Here is an 18,241-nt window from a genome sequence, read left to right as displayed (position 1 = left end):
CACGTGGCACATGTGCATGGACTATACAGACCTTAACAAGGTTTGTCCAAAGGACCCCTTTGATCTGCCACGCATTGACCAGATCATTAATTCCACCACTAGTTGTGAGAGTTTGTGCTTCGTGGATACTTATTCTAGTTATCATCAGATCAAGATGAAGAAGGAAGACCAGGAGAATACCACTTTCATCACATCCTTTGGAGCTTTTTACTATACATAAATGCATTTTGGTTTAAAAAGTGCAGGGGCAACTTATTGACATTGCGTTCAAAATAGTTTGCACACCCAGATTGGCCACAAGTTCCATGCTTATCTCGATGATATAGTTGTCAAGTCACAAAAAAGGAGACTCTCTTAGCTGATCTTCAGGAGACATTTGACCACTTGTGCATTTATCAGATGAAGCTTAACCTGGCTAAATGTGTTTTTGGCGTCCCTACAGGCAATTTACTGGAATTTCTAGTCTCTGAGCGTGGCATCGTGGCCAAAATGGATAAAATCAAAGCAATTACTTCCTTGACCAAGCCGAGTAATATCAGCAGAGTCCAGAAGCTCACGGTGTTGGGATCTACCGTAGGTGCATCACATCCAAATTAAAAAATTTCCTACGCACAGAACAACCAAGAAAATGCTATGGAGATGGATCATAGATCGTTACCACTAGATGTTCAGTGATGTGTAGCGGAAGTAGATTTGTGGCAGCGCAACCACGAGGTATGTCTCCTCCTCGTCCGATCTCCCTCGAACAAATGGTCACCGTATCCCATGTACAGGTTCGCTGGAGCGACGCAAGTGCACCATCTATAATGGTATCTGCACATGCAGGACAAACACCGTGTGGTGGACTACTAGGTCCGATCAAAGAATCGACAACAAGTGGAGGTGGCTTGTTGCAACACATTCAAAGCCCTAATGACGGCACAGAAGCGATCAACCTCATAAGTATGGCGCATCTCCACTATATATAGGCATCCGGTGCGGGCTCAACTCTTGGGCATCATATAGATCCTCAAGCCCACAAGTCGTTCCTTCCCTTAAGGGCGCGACCCCTTAGGTTGTCATTCACTTGGTCGCGAGTAAGATCATATCTGGATTGGCTAGTCGGTAGCGCTCTCTAGCAAAGCATGCTGACTCCAAGTGTGCTATGAAGCTGCTTAGACGAACATGCACTTCCCACTTCTGTTCCCTTTACCACATGCACTACTAGATTCTGCTGGTTTGCCGACAGCCAGAGCTGACGACAACGGACAGTTTAACGGACGGCAAAGGCTTTGCTGTCAGTGTGCGGTCGGCAAAGGAGCCAGCCACGATTTAACGGCAATCACCTTCTTTGTCGTCAGCTGAAAATCGACCGACGGCAAAGCCTTTGCCATCAGCTTTGTGGCACGGGCTGACAGCACAGAGCAATGGCGGCAATGGCGCACGCCGAGCCCCGTTAGAAGGTTAACGACAGGCTTTGCCCACAACCGGAGCAAAGCTGACGGCAAAGCCAAAAACCTGGGTCCCCTGGGTCCCCTCTTTTCCCACATCCGAAGCACAGCTGACGGCAAAGCTGAAAATCTGGGAAAATTTGGTATTCCCACAGTTGGCAGGTTACACAGGCTGTCGCCACGTGTCCTTCTTTGCCGTCAGTCCACCGACGGCAAAGGCTTTGCCGTCAGTAAGCTGTAGGCAAAGACCCTCTCTGGTTTTTTCAAATTTTTTTCTGTTAATTCCCTGCATTTGCAAAACATAGATACAAACAGCAATATATATATATATATATATATATATCTGCCCAGGCCCTAAACAGCACCACAAGTGCATCACAAAGTGCAAACAACACCACACAGTGCATCACAAAGTGCAAACAGCACCAATATATGTAATTAAAGTGCAAACAAGATCACAAACTATTACAAAGCATCACAAGTGCATCCGAAAATACAAGTGCATTACAAAGTTCATATAAGACTACATGAGTATAGTCCCTGGAGCATCCATCCATATGCCATGCTGCTTTATCAAAATCTGCATAATGAGAAAGAAGTTAGAAGAAGAATACAATAAGAAAGAAGTTATCTAAATTAAGCTAAGAAATTGGAAGAAGAAGTGGAAGAAGAAGAAGAAGAAGAAGAACAAGAACAAGAACAAGAAGAAGAAGAACAAGAAGGAGAAAAAGAAAGAAGAGAAAAAGGAAGAATAAGAAGATTTGTTTTTCTTATTATATCTTTTTCTCCTCTTTCTTCTTCTCTTATTTTTTCATCTGTTGTTTGTTCTTCTCTTCTGGTTTCTTTTAAAACATTCTAAACTAATTATGTCATTTTTGAGCTCTAATATCAACTAATTATGCTATTTTTTGTGTTATCAAGTAATTATGTCATTTTTGAAGTAAGTAAGCTAATTATGTAATTTTTTAGGTAAGTAAGCTAATTATCAACTAGAATTTACCAAGTTAACTAAAGCATGGCTAATATCAACTAGAATTTACTAAGCTAACTAAAGCATGGCATAATCTAAGTTGATCTAAAAATAAGACGAATAAGAAGGAGAGGAATAACTTACCGAATGCCAAGAAACGGAGGAGAAGCACCATCTCCGTTGGTCGCTGGGTTACTAGGGCTGTCACCAGGAGAAGTAAAGGGATCGTGGGATTCAACTCTGGAATGATGTTGCAACAAGGCAAGAGTTAAAATATGTGGTTAGCACGGCGACAAACAATTGTATAAGACCGTGCAAGGTTGGTCATTGAAAGGGAACTCACCGTTCCCATCGGAGAAGGCATCGACGGAGGGGGCGGCAAACCTTGCTTCTGACACATAGTCTACAAATTACTTTTCGAGGAGTCAAAGAAATAGCCTTGTTGCTTCTCACACATAGCCTTGATTCTCATACAACTGACTTACCACAACGAAGTCGTGCATGGCCTTCACATGGGCATTATTGCGTGCCCTCTCCTCCTCAAGCAACCTCTGCGTATTTCGGTCCCTCTCCTCTAACAAGAGCCTGATGGCCTCCCTCTCCTTCATAAGTGCGGCCTGCAACCACTCCTCAAAAGGAATTTTCATCATCCATCCAGGGACAAATGAAAGAAAGAAATAATGAAGAAAACTAACCTCGATGGAAAGATCAACTAGCCTCGCGCGTTGCCGTATTACAAGAGCGGAGATTGTTTGCCTCGCCTTGATCTGAGATAGAGTCGCAGTGATAGGGACGAAGCCGTCACACATGGCCAGCGTGCCATGACTCTTACCGCCAAGAGAGATCATCAACGCCTCCGGATCGATAGGATTCTGGCTCGGGTCAAAGTCAGGCCCGCGCAGCTGTTTGACCACCTCAGAATAAGACGTCATCTTGTTGTAGGCGGAGAGGCTTGTGTACGCCGACGACCCGTCCCCCTCAAAATATGCCTTCGCCGTCTTGTACGAGCTCTTATGGGCCATGCTAAACGCGGCGTATCCCTGAGGCTCGGGGTGGTTATTGTGTTTGGCCTACACGAAAAGACAAACAATTAGTACAACAAAAATCATGAACGAATGAATTATTGATGAAACAAAACAAGGCACACATAACCATTTTTGGCGTATTTCTTGATGTTGGCATTGCCTTGGTGGTGTGCCACACCAACCGATTGGGCACGACGGTCCTTGGCCATAGTGTGGGTGCTCAACCAAGCCTCTGTGCACCACCTGTCCACTATCATCTCCCAACAATCCATCTTATCGTCCAACCATCTCGGGGGCACCTATGAATGTAAGTTAATGAAGAAGGAAACTAAGTATTGGAACAGCCCCCTCGGCCTCCGCTTCAACCCCCTCCTCCTCAGCCTCCACCTCAGCCTCCGCCTCTGCCTCAGCCCCCTGCATCTGTGTCTGCTCCAAGACGGGAGGATCCCACACCGGTGACACCCTCGTCTGCAAGGGTGAAGTGGCTGAGACAGAAGTAGCCGAGGGTGGTGGCGACTGGCTCCTATCAGGCAGCCTCCCTCTCCCACGACCATGTCCTCTGCCTCTCTTCTTTCCTCCGCCTCTCCCACGGGGCTCCTCGGCAAAGCTCTACAACAAAGTTCTCCCTAGCTGCCGAGGTGCTATCCTTAACTTATCCCCCCCTGCCATGTCTCACCACCTGTAACGATAAATAGTTAAATAATTAGTACAAATTCAAGGACAATAATTAAACGAAGAATAATAAATACATGAATAATTCAACTAATAATTGAATAATTAAACAACTATGTTTGGATGCATACAAAGTATTAACAGTCGGGATCATCTGTCTCTTCTCCATGGTCAATTGAAGCAAAATCATCATCAGTATCACACGTGTCCTCATGACTGATATCGTCATCGGGTTCTGGGACATCATGTGGAAGGCCTTTTTGTAACCTATCAAGTATTGATAGCTCATCCGCATTGGTAACCTCTTCTACTTCCACTTCTTCCTCATCATCACGTGATTCTTGTTCCTCCGTGTTCAGGGTGGACGTAGAGCAGTTTCGGGTACGACGTCTCACGCCATGTGATTCTTGGAAGAATTCTCCATCATATGTTATTGGGTCAATTTGAGGTTCATAATCGTCTTCATTTGGGGGAGGTGGTCTAAGATGTGGCGGCACATCGAACACGACATACCAACCTTCTAGGTTCTTAACACTTTGACGACAGTATGGCAGATAGAAAACTTGGGTGGCATGTTGAGCGACAATATAGACATCGGCACCGCTTAACTACTTGTCTTGTCGAATTTCGACAATCCCAAGATATTCGTGAGTCCGTCTTGTCTTAGTAGGATCGAACCAATGACATTTGAACACAAAAACGTTTGGAGGATTTTCACCATAATAATGAAGTTCGTAGACTTCTTCAAGTCTTCCATAATACTCGACACCTCCCTCGCCTATGACAGAGACACCGGAATTGTTTGTTTTTCGACCAGGCATTGAAAGCTCTTTGCTAGCATTACGAAAGCGATACCCGTTGATGTCGTACTTATGAAATGTACGGACCTTAAAGTCAAAACAATTAGCTATTTGTCTCAATTCATCGTCGACTTGCTCATCTGAATTAGCCTAGAAGTTAAGAAAAGATAGAATTTGGTGTGTTACTCATGAGTAATAGCAACAATGGAAATCACCTATTATATATAAGGGAGGTACCGTTTTTTTGAACCAAGAGATGAAACCGGGATAGCCGCCTCCTGTCTTTTCAAGAAGTTCATAATCGAGTATGGATTCTTTTTCGATTGCAACACCATTTGAAAATTGTTCGACGTATCGACTGTATCAATTAATAATTGTTGTTAGACACAAAACTAGTTAAAAGTTGCGAAACAATGTACAGAGCACTTACTCGATGTATGGCCGAACTTCTGTTAAGTTGTTCAATATGTACATTGTTAGTGTGTGCACTCCTCAACGCACAGCAAATTTGGTTTTCCGACACCAGAAGGTGCGAGCTTCCCTTTGAAGAGGCTGAGATTGGATTCACGTCGTTTGGGGTTGCCCAGATTGTACCGAGGCTTTGGATTATGCAAGCTATGCATAGTGGCATCATAGTGTGCTGTTACGAAGTTTGGCGCCTCCTCGGTAATGAACGCCTCGGCCATCGATGATTCAATTCTATGTTTATTTTTACATTTTCCTCGAAGTGTCTTCTGCATTCTTTCAGTTGCGTAGCACTAACGATTTTGCACAGGGCCACCCAATCTTGCCTCGGTTGGGAGATGCAAAATTAGATTAAAGAAGCCCGATGGAAAATCTTTTCTAACTTGCAGAGCAACTCAAGCGCCAACTCTTCCATGTCATCTATCAAGGCACGCAACAACTCTTTAGACAAAGAAAACAGAAGAAATTGCTCAACTCGTCCAATACTAGCCATTCAGCCTCGGGGATATAGCCGCGCAACATCACCGGCATTATCCGCTCAAGCCATATGTGCCAATGATGACTCTTGAGCCCAAATTTTTTCTTTTTTTCAATGCTCGCTCCCCTCGCTAGATTCGCAGCATACCCATCGGGGAACAACAACTTTTTTTGCACCCACAAGAGGATTTCGCTTATTGCTCCCTTCTCAAGATTGTACCAGGCAGGTGGTTTGGACCAATTTTTTCTTCCTTTCGGTTCTTGCATGTTTAGTGATGGCCTATCACACAGAGTCTCCTGGTCAACTCTACCCTTTGTATTATCTTTGCCCTTATCAGTGCCGAAGAATGTGCCAAGAAGGGCCTCGACGATATTCTTTTCAGTGTGCATCATGTCAATGTTGTGTGGAATTATGAGGTCTTCGAAGTAGGGGAGATCCGAGATACATGGCATGTGGGTCCAGGCATGTTCTTCATTATAACCCAAGAAATACCCTGGAAAGTTTGGACCAGGCTCCATAGATTTTAATTGTTCATTAATTTGTGCCCTCGTCAACGCAGGTGGTGCCGAGTGTTTGACAACTTTACCTTTCATGAAATTCTTCTTGTCTTTTCTGAATGGATGGTCCATAGGCAAGAACTGTCTATGCAAGTCAAAGCAGGAATACTTCCCACCGGCCGGCACCCAATGAAACTTAAGACCTGCCTTGCATTGTGGGCATCGGAACCTTCCATGCACACACTAGGCAACGAAAATCGCAAATGCCGGCGGATCATGCAACGAGTATTGGTACAAAACATACATTGGAAAGTTCTCTTTCTTAGATACGTCATATGTGTTGACCCCATTCGCCCAAGCTTATTTCAAGTCATCCATCAGTGGTTGCATGTACACACTCATATTCTTCCCCGGGTAGTTTGGCCCTGGAACTATCAATGTCAGAAATATGTGCTTTCTTTGCATAATGGATGATGGTGGAAGATTGAGGGGAATGACAAATATAGGCCAGCAACTATATTGGGTAGCCCTCATACCAAAAGGAATGAACCCATCGAGGCTGATGGCGATTCGACAATTCCTTGGTTCTTTAGCGTTTTCCTTATGTATACTATCGAATGCCTTCCATGCGTCACCATCCGAAGGGTGTACCAACATCGGAACTCCGTGTTCATCTAATTCTTTCCTAATTCCATGTTTGTGCCATGTCATCTGTTTTGTTGTTTCTTCGAGCATGTAAAGTCGTAGAAGTCTTGGTAGGATCGGAAGATATCGTAGGACACTCACGGGGATTTTGCTCTGCTTATTCTCACCTTCACCATTTTCTACCTCAACATATATGGAGGACTTGCAAAATGGACAATATGGTTTGTCCGCATACTCTTTCATAAATAAGGCACATCCTTTCTCACAAGCATGTATCTGCTCATACGTCATCTTGAGTGCACTAAGGATTTTGTCTGACTCATATAGGTTTGAACGCATAATATGGCCTTCAAGTAGAAAGCGCCCAAATAGGGTCATCACTGAGTCAAACAGGTCTCTTCCAATGTTGAATTGGGCTTTCAGAGCCATTACTTGTGCGATGGCATCTAGCTGAGAAATCTTAGTGTGCTCGTGAAGAGGACATTTTGAAGACTCCAACATGGCATAGAAGGCTTTTGAGGATTCCTCCATCTCTTCATCCTTGTTTCGAGCATCATCAAAGTCATTCACCATGCTTCAATCCCTGTACCATAATCATCGGTGCGCAGACACAACACCTCGTCTCTGTTACGTTGGGCCGACTCACCATGAAATGTCCACAAGGTATAGTCGGGAGTAAAACCATGCATCTGCAGGTGTTTACCCATTACATCCTTTGTCTATCGTGAATAATTCTTGCCCTTAGTGTAGGGGCACCATGTTTTTGGCTCGCCTTTAGAAAATGTCGTTTCCACGAATTCATAGGTTTTGCTCAACCATTCATCGGTCATATCTCTCTGACTATGGTGACCGGTGTACATCTATTCACGATCAGTCATTCTCGCAAGGTAGCTATATAGTATCCACATATAAACAATATAAATTATCAGTTCATCAAGTATGTTAAATTAATTATGGCCATTTTTTAATCATGGTTAATACATTGGGATGCACGACCTGCACACCTACCAGCTACTAGCTAAAGATGGGTCGTAATCTCACCCGAGTATGTGTAGATTGGGTCATTTACCCATGCTCTGCTCCTGATCCAATGCAAAATTTCGGCACCACCTCCCCGCTGTTCTCCTGATACACGTCTCGGAAACTAACCGAGAGGATGTGTATCCGGAGAACAACAAGGAGGCGCTGACGAAACTCTGCAAGGGATCCGGAGCAAAGCGTGGGAAACGACCCAATCTACACATACCCGGGTTGTCCATCGATAACGTTGGACAATTCGACAGAATCACCGTTATAAATATGCAAATGCATGCATATTTATAAAAGGAACCCTTTTGAACGGGAGACTGATACATCTCAAACGTATCTATAATTTTTTATGGTTTCACGCTGTTATCTTGTCATCTTTGGATGTTTTGTTTACCTTTTTTTTGGGCTAACTTATTAATTCAGTGCCAAGCACCAGTTCCTGTTTTTTCTGTGTTTTTGACTCTTTTCAGATCTGATTTTGGAACGGAGTCCAAACGGAATAAAATTCCCGAAACAAATTTTTCCAGAAAGGAAGAAGATCGGGAGGCTTCAAGGCCAAGGCCGTGGGCTCACAGGGAGGCCACAAGCCCTGTTGCCGCGGCCAAGGGGCGCGGCAACCAGGCTTGTGGCCTCCCTGGCGCTCCCCTGCCCTAGCTCTTTGGCCTATAAATTCCCTAAAAATCAAGAAAAAATCAGGGCACCCACGAAAACACTTTTCCTCCGCCGCAAGCTTCCGTTTCCGTGAGATCTCATCTGGAGACCCTTCCCGGTGCCCTGCCGGAGGGGACTTTGGAGTTGGAGGGCTTCTACATCAACATCATCGCGTCTCCAATGACTCGTGAGTAGTCCACTTCATACCTACGGGTCCGTAGTTAGTAGCTACATGGCTTCTTCTCTCTCTTGGATCTTCAATACAAAGTTCTCCATGATCTTCATGGAGATCTATCCGATGTAATCCTGTTTGGCGGTGTGTTTGCCGAGATCCGATGAATTATATTTCAGTCTTTGCTGATTTCTTATATGCATGATTTGATATCCTTGTAAGTCTCTCCGAGTCTTGGGTTTTGTTTTGCCAACTAGATCTATGATTCTAACAATGGGAGAAGTGCTTGGTTTTGGGTTCATACCGTGTGCTGACCTTTCCCAGTGACAGAAGGGGCAGCAAGGCACGCATCATGTTGTTGCCATCAAGTGTAACAAGATGGGCTTTTATCGTAGATATGAGATTGTCCATCTACATCATGTCATCTTGCTTATGGCGTTACTCTGTTCTTTTGGACTTAATACACTAGATGCATGTTGGATAGCGGTCGACGTGTGGAGTAATACTAGTAGATGCAGAAAGTATCGGTCTACTTGTTTTGGACGTGATGCCTATAGATATAATCATTGCCTTAGATAACGTCACGACATTGTTCGGTTCTATCCATTACTCGACAGTAATTCGTTCACCCACTGTCTAATTGCTTTCATGAGACAAGCCACTCGTGAACACTACGGCCCACGGGTCTATTCACAACTATCGTTTCCACTTTCACTTTTACTTTGCTTGTTTACTTTGTTGCTTTTAGTTCTCACTTTGCAAACAATCTATAAGGGATTGAAAACCCCTTCATAGCGTTGGGTGCAAGCTCTTTGTGTTTGTGCAGGTACTTGTGACTTGACGAGATCTTCCACTAGTTCGATACCTTGGTTCTCAAAACTGAGGGAAATACTTACCGCCGCTGTGCTACATCACCCTTTCCTCTTCAAGGGAACACCAAGGCAAGGCTCCAAGGCCGCGGGGAAATCCTTTGCATATTCTCCAAGGAAGTCCCTAAAGGCGTAGCCGTAGCAGCAGGATTCCTGGCGCAGCTCAAATCAAGAATAGTCTCTCGTCAACATGCTGATTTCTGGCGTGGGGAGGATATCTATCCAAGTAGGTGTCACAAACTCATCTCTTGCATTTACCTTTTTTGCCAGTTGCCTCTCATTTTCCTCTCCCCCACTTCTGGAAAACAAAAATTTACAAAAAAATCTTTGCCTTTTTCGTTCGCCCTTTTCTCTCGCTTGCTTTCTGTTCGCTTGTGTGCCATGTGCCTTCAATATGCTTGCATCTTCGCTTGCTGAAAATCTAGTGATATGGATCCTCATCCACTTGCTAATCTCTTTAACAGATCCAATTATGTTGATCCAATTGCTAGTGAGTTGAGTGCACTTGACTATCTTTATGGATTTTTGCTTGAGATGCGTGAATCTGAAAATTGTGAGGAAGAATTTTATGAAGTGATTCACGAGGGGTCCTTGGATTAAAATCATGATTGCAATGGTTTCACTATAAATTCTATTAGTGACAATCAAGCTAAAAATATGCAAAACCCTAAGCTTGGGGATGCTAGATTTGCTATGTCCACTATTTCTTGCAATCACCATGAGTGGGGCGATGATTTTTCTTATGATCTTGAAAATTTGTTTAAGCCTCATGATGAATTTGATTTTTGCAATAATATTGAAAGTGTGTTTGGAGAAGTCATGACTTTAGTTGATGATAATCCCACGATTTTTGAAGAATGTCAACTTTGCATGCATTTGGATCATGAAAAGAATATCCTATGTGATAGTTACATTGTTGAATTCGAATATGATCCCACATGTAATTATTATGAGAGAGGAAAATACGGTGGTAGAACCTTTCATATCATTATATCACCTCTCGTTGTGTTGAGATTGCTATTGTCTCTTTCTTCTTCCTTGCATATGGCACCTATGGGTTGTCTTGACAATCTGTTTTCCTATAAAATGCCTATGCATAGGAAGTATGTTAGGCTTAGATGTTATTTTCACATGCTTTATGATGCTCTCGTTGTGCTTCAATTATTGTCTTTTGTGTGAGCATCATTGAATTATCAATGCCTAGCTAAGGGCGTTAAACAATAGCGCTTGTTGGGAGGCAACCCAACGAATCTACCCTTCTTATTTCTATTTTGTGTTTTCCACACTTTCATAATTCTGTTATAATTGTGTTTTTTGTGTTTCTTTTGCGTTTGTGCCAAGTAAAACCGTTATGATTAGTCTTGGGGATGATCGTTTGGTCATGATGGAAAAGACAGAAACTTTCTGCTCATGAAAAGAATTTTCATTTTTTTCTGTAAGAGATTTTTAGTTGATTCTTTTTGCTGCTAATTGATACTCAAATTCTTCAGACATTCGTAATTATTCAGAATTGTTAAGTAACAGAAGTATACGAAGTATACAGATTGCTACAGACTGGTCTACTGTTAACAGATTCGGTTTTTGGTGAGTTGGTTGCTTACTTTGATGAAGCTATGGATAGTATCGGGGGGTATTAGCCATGGAAGATTGAATATACAGTAACACAACATCAACATAAGTAGAATTTAAGTTTGCTACAGTACTGGGAAGTGGTGGTTTGCTTTCTTATACTAATGTTATCACGAGTTTCTGTTTAAGTTTCGTGTTGTGAAGTTTTCAAGTTTTCGGCGAAGTTCTTATGGACAAAAAGATAAAGGGTGGCAAGAGCTCAAGCTTGGGGATGCCCAAGGCATCCCAAGTTGATTCAAGGATGCCGTAAAAGCCTAAGCTTGGGGATTCACCGGGAAGGCATCCCCTCTTTCGTCTTCAATCCATCGGTAACGTTACTTGGGGCTATATTTTTATTCACCACATGTTATGTGTTTTGCTTGGAGCATGTTGTATCGTAGTTGTCTTTTATTTTTGTTGTGTCACAATTATCCTTTCTGCACACCTAGAGAGGGGGACATGCACTCACCGTGATTTTGTCGAGCTTCACTTATATCCTTTGGTTAGACAATTCAGGTCACATGTGCTTCACTTATATCGTTTGAGCTAGTTGATTTTGCTCTATGTGCTTCACTTATATATTTTAGAGCACGGCGGTGCGTGGCTTGGTAGTTGATCTATGCTATGAAAGTAGTCTCACAAGGGTTAGTTATCCAAAGGGATATGAAAACTTCCACCTTCATGTGCATTGAATAGTTAGACAAGTTCGATTCCTCTCAATTAGTTTTGAGTTGTGGTTATGGTAATATTGAAGTTATATTACTAAGGTGTTGCGGATCTAGAAATACTTGTGTTGAAGTTAGTGATTCCCATAGCATGCACGTATGGTGAACCGCTATGTGATGAAGTCTGAGCATGTTAGTCTATTGATTGTCATCCTTTGTGTGGCGGTCAGGATCACGCGATGGTTTATTCCTACCAACCCTTCCCCTAGGAGTATGCGTTGAATTCTTTTTTTCGATTAAAACTAAAACTTTTGCAACAAGTATATGAGTTCTTCATGACTAATGTTGAGTCCATGGTTTAGATGCACTTTCACCTTCCACCATCACTATCTTCTTTGGTGCCGTGCAATTTTCGCCGGTGCACAAAACCCACCATTAGCCTCCCTCAAAACAGCCACCATACCTACCCACTATGAATTTTTCAAAGCCATTCCGAGATATATAGCCATGCAACTACCACCATGACATGTGCCACCACTTCTACATTGCCATTGCATGATTATAAGATAGCTAGCATGATGTTCCCATTGATGTCTATGGCATGCTAGATCATTGTCACGGTACACTACCGAAGGCATTCCATATAGAGTCATCATTGCTCTAAGTTTTGAGTTGTAAGTGTGATGATCATCATTGATGGAGCATTGTCCCATGTGAGGAAATAAAAGAGGCCAAAGATGACCACCAAAATAAAAAAAGAGTCCAAAGAGCCCACCAAAAAAAGAAAGAGAAGGGACAATGCTACCACCTTTCCACACTTGTGCATATTAAGCACTATGATCTTCATGATTGAGAGTATCTCATTTTGTCACCACCATATAGCTAGCGGGAAATTTTCATTATATAACTTGGCTTGTATATTCCAATGATAGGCTTCCTAAAATTTGCCTTAGGTCTTCGTGAGCAAGCAAGTTGGATGCACACCCACTAGTTTTCTTTAAGAGCTTTCACATACTCTTATCTCTAGTGCATCATTTGTATGTCAATCCCTACTCATTCACGTTGATATCTATTGATGAGCATCTCCATAGCTCATTATATGCCTAGTCAATGTGACCATCTTCTCCTTGTTTGTCTTGCAACCTCCACCACACTCCACACCACTTATAGTGCTAAAACCGCGGCTCACGCTCATGTATTGCGTGAGAGTTGAAAAGGTTTGAGAAAGTAAAGGTGTGAAAACAATTACTTGGCCAATAGCGGGGTTGTGCATGATTTAAATTCGTTGTGCAAGGATGATAGAGCATAGCCAGACTATATGATTTTGTAGGGATAACTTTCTTTTGGCCTTGTTATTTTGAAAGTTCATGATTACCTTGCTAGTTTGCTTGAATTATTATCGTCTCCACGTCAATAGCAAACTATTGTTTTGAATCTAAGGGATCTGAACATTCACTTCACATAAGAGGAGTTACAAAGGACATCTATGCTATGTAGCATGAAAGCATCAAAAATTCATTCTTTATCACTTCCCCACCCGAGGACGAGCAGGTGTTAACCTTGGGGATGCTTGATACGTCTCAAACGTATCTATAATTTTTGATGGCTTCACGCTGTTATCTTGTCATCTTTGGATGTTTTGTTTACCTTTTTTATCTTTTTTGGGACTAACTTATTAATTCAGTGGCAAGCGCGAGTTCCTGTTTTTTTGTGTTTTTGACTCTTTTCAGATCTGATTTTGGAACGGAGTCCAAACGGAATAAAATCCCTGAAATAATTTTTTCCAGAACAGAAGAAGATCGGGAGGCTTGAGGGCCAAGGCAGTGGGCTCACAGGGAGCCCACAAGCCCTGTTGCAACGACCAGGGGGCGCGGCAACCAGGCTTGTGGCCTCCCTGGCGCTCCCCTACCCTAGCTCTTTGGCCTATAAATTCCCTAAATATCCAGAAAAAATCAAGGCATCCAGGAAAACACTTTTCCGCCGCCGCAAGCTTCCGTTTCTGCGAGATCTCATCTGGAGACCCTTCCGGTGCCCTGCCGGAGGGGACTTTGGAGTTGGAGGGATTCTACATCAACATCATCGCCTCTCCAATGACTCGTCAGTAGTCCACTTCAGACCTACGGGTCCGTAGTTAGTAGCTACATGGCTTCTTCTCTCTCTTGGATCTTCAATACAAAGTTCTCCATGATCTTCATGGAGATCTATCCGATGTAATCCTCTTTGGCGGTGTGTTTGTCGAGATCCGATGAATTGTGGATTTGTGATCAGATTATCTATGAATTATATTTCAGTCTTTGCTGATTTCTTATATGCATGATTTGATATCCTTGTAAGTCTCTCCGCGTCTTGGGTTTTGTTTGGCCAACTAGATCTATGATTCTTGCAATGGGAGAAGTGCTTGGTTTAGGGTTCATACCGTGCGGTGACCTTTCCCAGAAAGGCACGCATCGTGTTGTTGCCATCAAGGGTAACAAGATGGGCTTTCATCATAGATTTGAGATTGTCCATCTACATCATGTCATCTTGCTTAAGGCACGCATCATGTTGTTTCCATCAAGGGTAACAAAATGGGCTTTTATCGTAGATATGAGATTGTCCATCCACATCATGTCATCTTGCTTAAGGCGTTACTCTGTTCTTTTGGACTTAATACACTAGATGCATGCTGGATAGCGGTCGACGTATTGAGTAATAGTAGTAGATGCAGAAAGTATCGGTCTACTTGTTTTGGATGTGATGCCTATAGATATAATCATTGCCTTAGATAACGTCACGACTTTGAGCGGTTCTATAAATTACTCGATAGTAATTCGTTCACCTACCGTCTACTTGCTTTCATGAGAGAAGGCACTAGTGAACACTACGGCCCCCAGGTCTATTCACAACTATCGTTTCCACTTTCACTTTTACTTTGCTTGTTTACTTTGTTGCATTCAGTTCTCACTTTGCAAACAATCTATAAGGGATTGACAACCCCTTCATAGTGTTGGGTGCACGCTCTTTGTGTTTGTGCAGGTACTTGTGACTTGACGAGATCTTCCGCTGGTTCGATACCTTGGTTCTCAAAACTGAGGGAAATACTTACCGCCGCTGTGCTACATCACCCTTTCCTCTTCAAGGGAACACCAACGCAAGGCTCCAAGGCCGCGGAGAAATCCTTTGCATATTGGCCAAGGAAGTCCCTAAAGGCGTAGCCGTAGCAGCAAGATTCCTGGCGCCGTACCAGGGAAGGTCAGTTGTCGCAGTAGCAGAGACGCATATTGGTTACGCATCAACTTTGCATTTTAATACTAAAAATACCTAGCTAGATAGTGTCATCAGCACGAAAGCCGGAACAGAGCAAAATAAAGGGGGTGGGGGAGGAGTTAAAAAATGTGCTCACTTTCGAATGCAGGGGAGGTCGTCGAAAACCAAACCCTCGCGGAGAAGCTACTCCACATTTAAATGCACTCAATCAACACAAATACGCACTCGTGGTAATTAAATAATTGCTAACTAAAGTTAACTTTTCTCCCCCTTCTTCTTTCTCTTTTTCCTTTTCTTCTTCTTCTTTCTCTTTTTCTACTCGCGGTAATTAAATAATTGCTAACTAAATAATTCTCCCCCTTCTTCTTTCTCCTTTCCTTTTCTTCTTCTTCTTATTCTCTTAATCTCCTTCTAATTGCTAACTAAATTTAACTAAAAATCTACCACTATAAATCTACCACTAAGTAATTGCTAACTAAACTTAACTAAAAATCTACTACTAACAGATCTAACTAACATAGAAAAATAAACTAAAAAGAAGAAAAAAAAAGGGAGGAGGAGCTCACCAACGAGTCGGGCGGGGCCGGCGCGGGGCGGCGGTGGGGCAGGGTTGGCGCGGGGCGGGGCGGGGCTGGCGTGGGGCAGTGCGGGGCGGGGCTGGTGCGGTGCTGGGCTGGCGCTGGGCGGCGCGGCGTGGCGGGGCTTGTGCGGGGCTGGCGCAGGACAGAGGCGGGGCGGGTCAGGGTGGGCGGCGCGAGGCAGAGGCGGGGCGGCGCGGGGCGACGGCGGGTGGTCGGGGCGGGGCTGGCGCGGGGCGGCGTCGGCGAGTAGGGGCTGGCGCGGGTCGACGACGACGGTGGGTCGGGAGAGCAGGGAGAGAGAAGAGGATAGGGCATGCAGTTAGGTCGTGTGCACGGGGGGATAACAGGGTTTTTTCACTGTTTTGACCCACGAGACAAAAAAAATCACACAATGAACTCGATTTCAAAGTTTTTTACGATCTAACCCTTTTGGAAATGCCAGAAATCGTGGCGTTGCAGGCCTTATGCGAAACGCTAGTCGACTGGACGTTGCAGGCCTCATGTGCAACGCCAGTCTACTTGACGTTACAAACCTTAACAGAAACCCATATTGGGGATACTCATTGACTTGCACTTCTACTTTATGCTCAACAATAGGTGCCACACCATTATATAGGCTCAAATCATCTACTATGGGTTGGTTCAAGTCAACATGAAGAGGAGCATTGAGCACCATACTAGCAAACACTTCGAGTGACTTGTCTATCGAGGATGCAACAACCTCCTTGTATGCAACCCAATGCAAATTAGACTTGGTAGGCATTGTCTTCATTCGACACTTGTGTTCCGACCCAACATCATATCTTCCTAATAATTCTAGTTTGTCACTTGGATCAACCCACTTCAATCTTATCCGAGTTTCTGCCACAACCTCTTCATAAGTAGGACTATCAAGAAATGTCAACACTTCCTCATATTTGTCAACAATAGCAAAATTAACACAAATTACCAATCAATACAATGAATATTCACACATATGAATATTCACAAATTAGCAAAAATGAATATTCACAAATTAGCAACATTAACACATATGAATGCCTCTTTGTCAACATAGTGAATATTCACAATCTTGTCCATCTCAAAAAGGGGACAAAATTACCAATTCTAAGTATAACAAAACAACTAACAAAACATTACCCTAACCATTTGCATCCAAATTAGGCATTAACACAAACCCTAACCCTAAACCTTGTCCATCCAAATTAGGCATAACACAAAACCTAACACTAACCCTAACCCTTGTCCAACCAAACTAGGCATAACCCTAACCATAACACTAAATCTCCTCAATAATAAGAAACCAACCAATACAATGCAACATAAATATAACACCTAGTGAAAAAAATCTACGCAAATACAAAATCATTGCAAAACTAATTAGAGGGATTGGAGGAGCTTATTGGCCTCTTAGATTTTCCCCAAAGAACCAACTAAAAGGTTGAGGGAGGAGGGAGATCGAAGGGGGGATCTTGAGGACAAGGAAGAGCTTTTTCGTGCAAGGAAGAAAAAGAGGAGAGGAGAAATGGTGGTTGGTGTGCGAGGGGGTCGGGGTGGCAGAATATAAAGGCCAAAAAAGCCATAGCAACTGGCGTTTCACCTCAGTTTTGCAACGCCACATTAGACAGGCGTTTCAACAAAGGTCTGCAACGCCACAATAGACACGAATTTCGTAAGAGGGCTGCAACGCCAAGGCCTATGGCGTTTCAAGAAAAGGGTCAAAACGTGAAATTCTTTCAAAACGAGTTTGTTGCGTGATTATCTTGCACCCCTAGGATCAAAACAGTGATAAAATCCGGGATAACACTGGGCTATGCCGTCAGCTGGCTGTCGGCAAAGAAAGCCGTTAGGCTTTGCCATCAGCTAGCTGTCGGCAAAGCGGTGCCCCGTTAAGCCCTGGTCGGACATGGGACCGGGGAGCTCCCTATGCCGTCAACCTCCCTATGCCATCAGTGTTTTTCTCCTTTGCCGTTAGCTGGCTAACGGTTTAGATAAAGTGGACGGCATAGATTTTCGATGTTGTCAGCCGCTCCTATGCCGTCAGCATTTATTTTGGGTGAGGGCAAAGTCTCTTTGCCGTCAGCCCCGTGAAATTGCTGGCGGCAAAGCTCAAAGCTGTCGGCAAATTATGTTTTTCCAGTAGTAACGCTATATGTTATCCTTCTCAAGACGACATGGTCATCCTTGTTGTAGCACGACCTCTTTCTCGCTCCGGTCAATCCGACCAACACTTAGGATTATCTCATAATACTCATCGCAAGGCCATTCTTATCTAGGTCGGATCACACGAGGGGCCTAGAGCATATCCCTCCTGTTCGGAGGAGCAAATCCCATCATGCTCGACCATGCCCCACAGCATGGGTCTCGACAAGCTCGAAACCTACCTTTGTAACTACCTAGTCACGGAGTAGTGTTTGGTCGTCCCAAAGGAGGAATGC

The sequence above is a fragment of the Hordeum vulgare genome, chromosome 4H (genome assembly GCF_904849725.1).
Source record: "Hordeum vulgare subsp. vulgare chromosome 4H, MorexV3_pseudomolecules_assembly, whole genome shotgun sequence".
Classification (NCBI taxonomy): domain Eukaryota; kingdom Viridiplantae; phylum Streptophyta; class Magnoliopsida; order Poales; family Poaceae; genus Hordeum; species Hordeum vulgare.
This window is presented reverse-complemented; position numbering follows the sequence as displayed.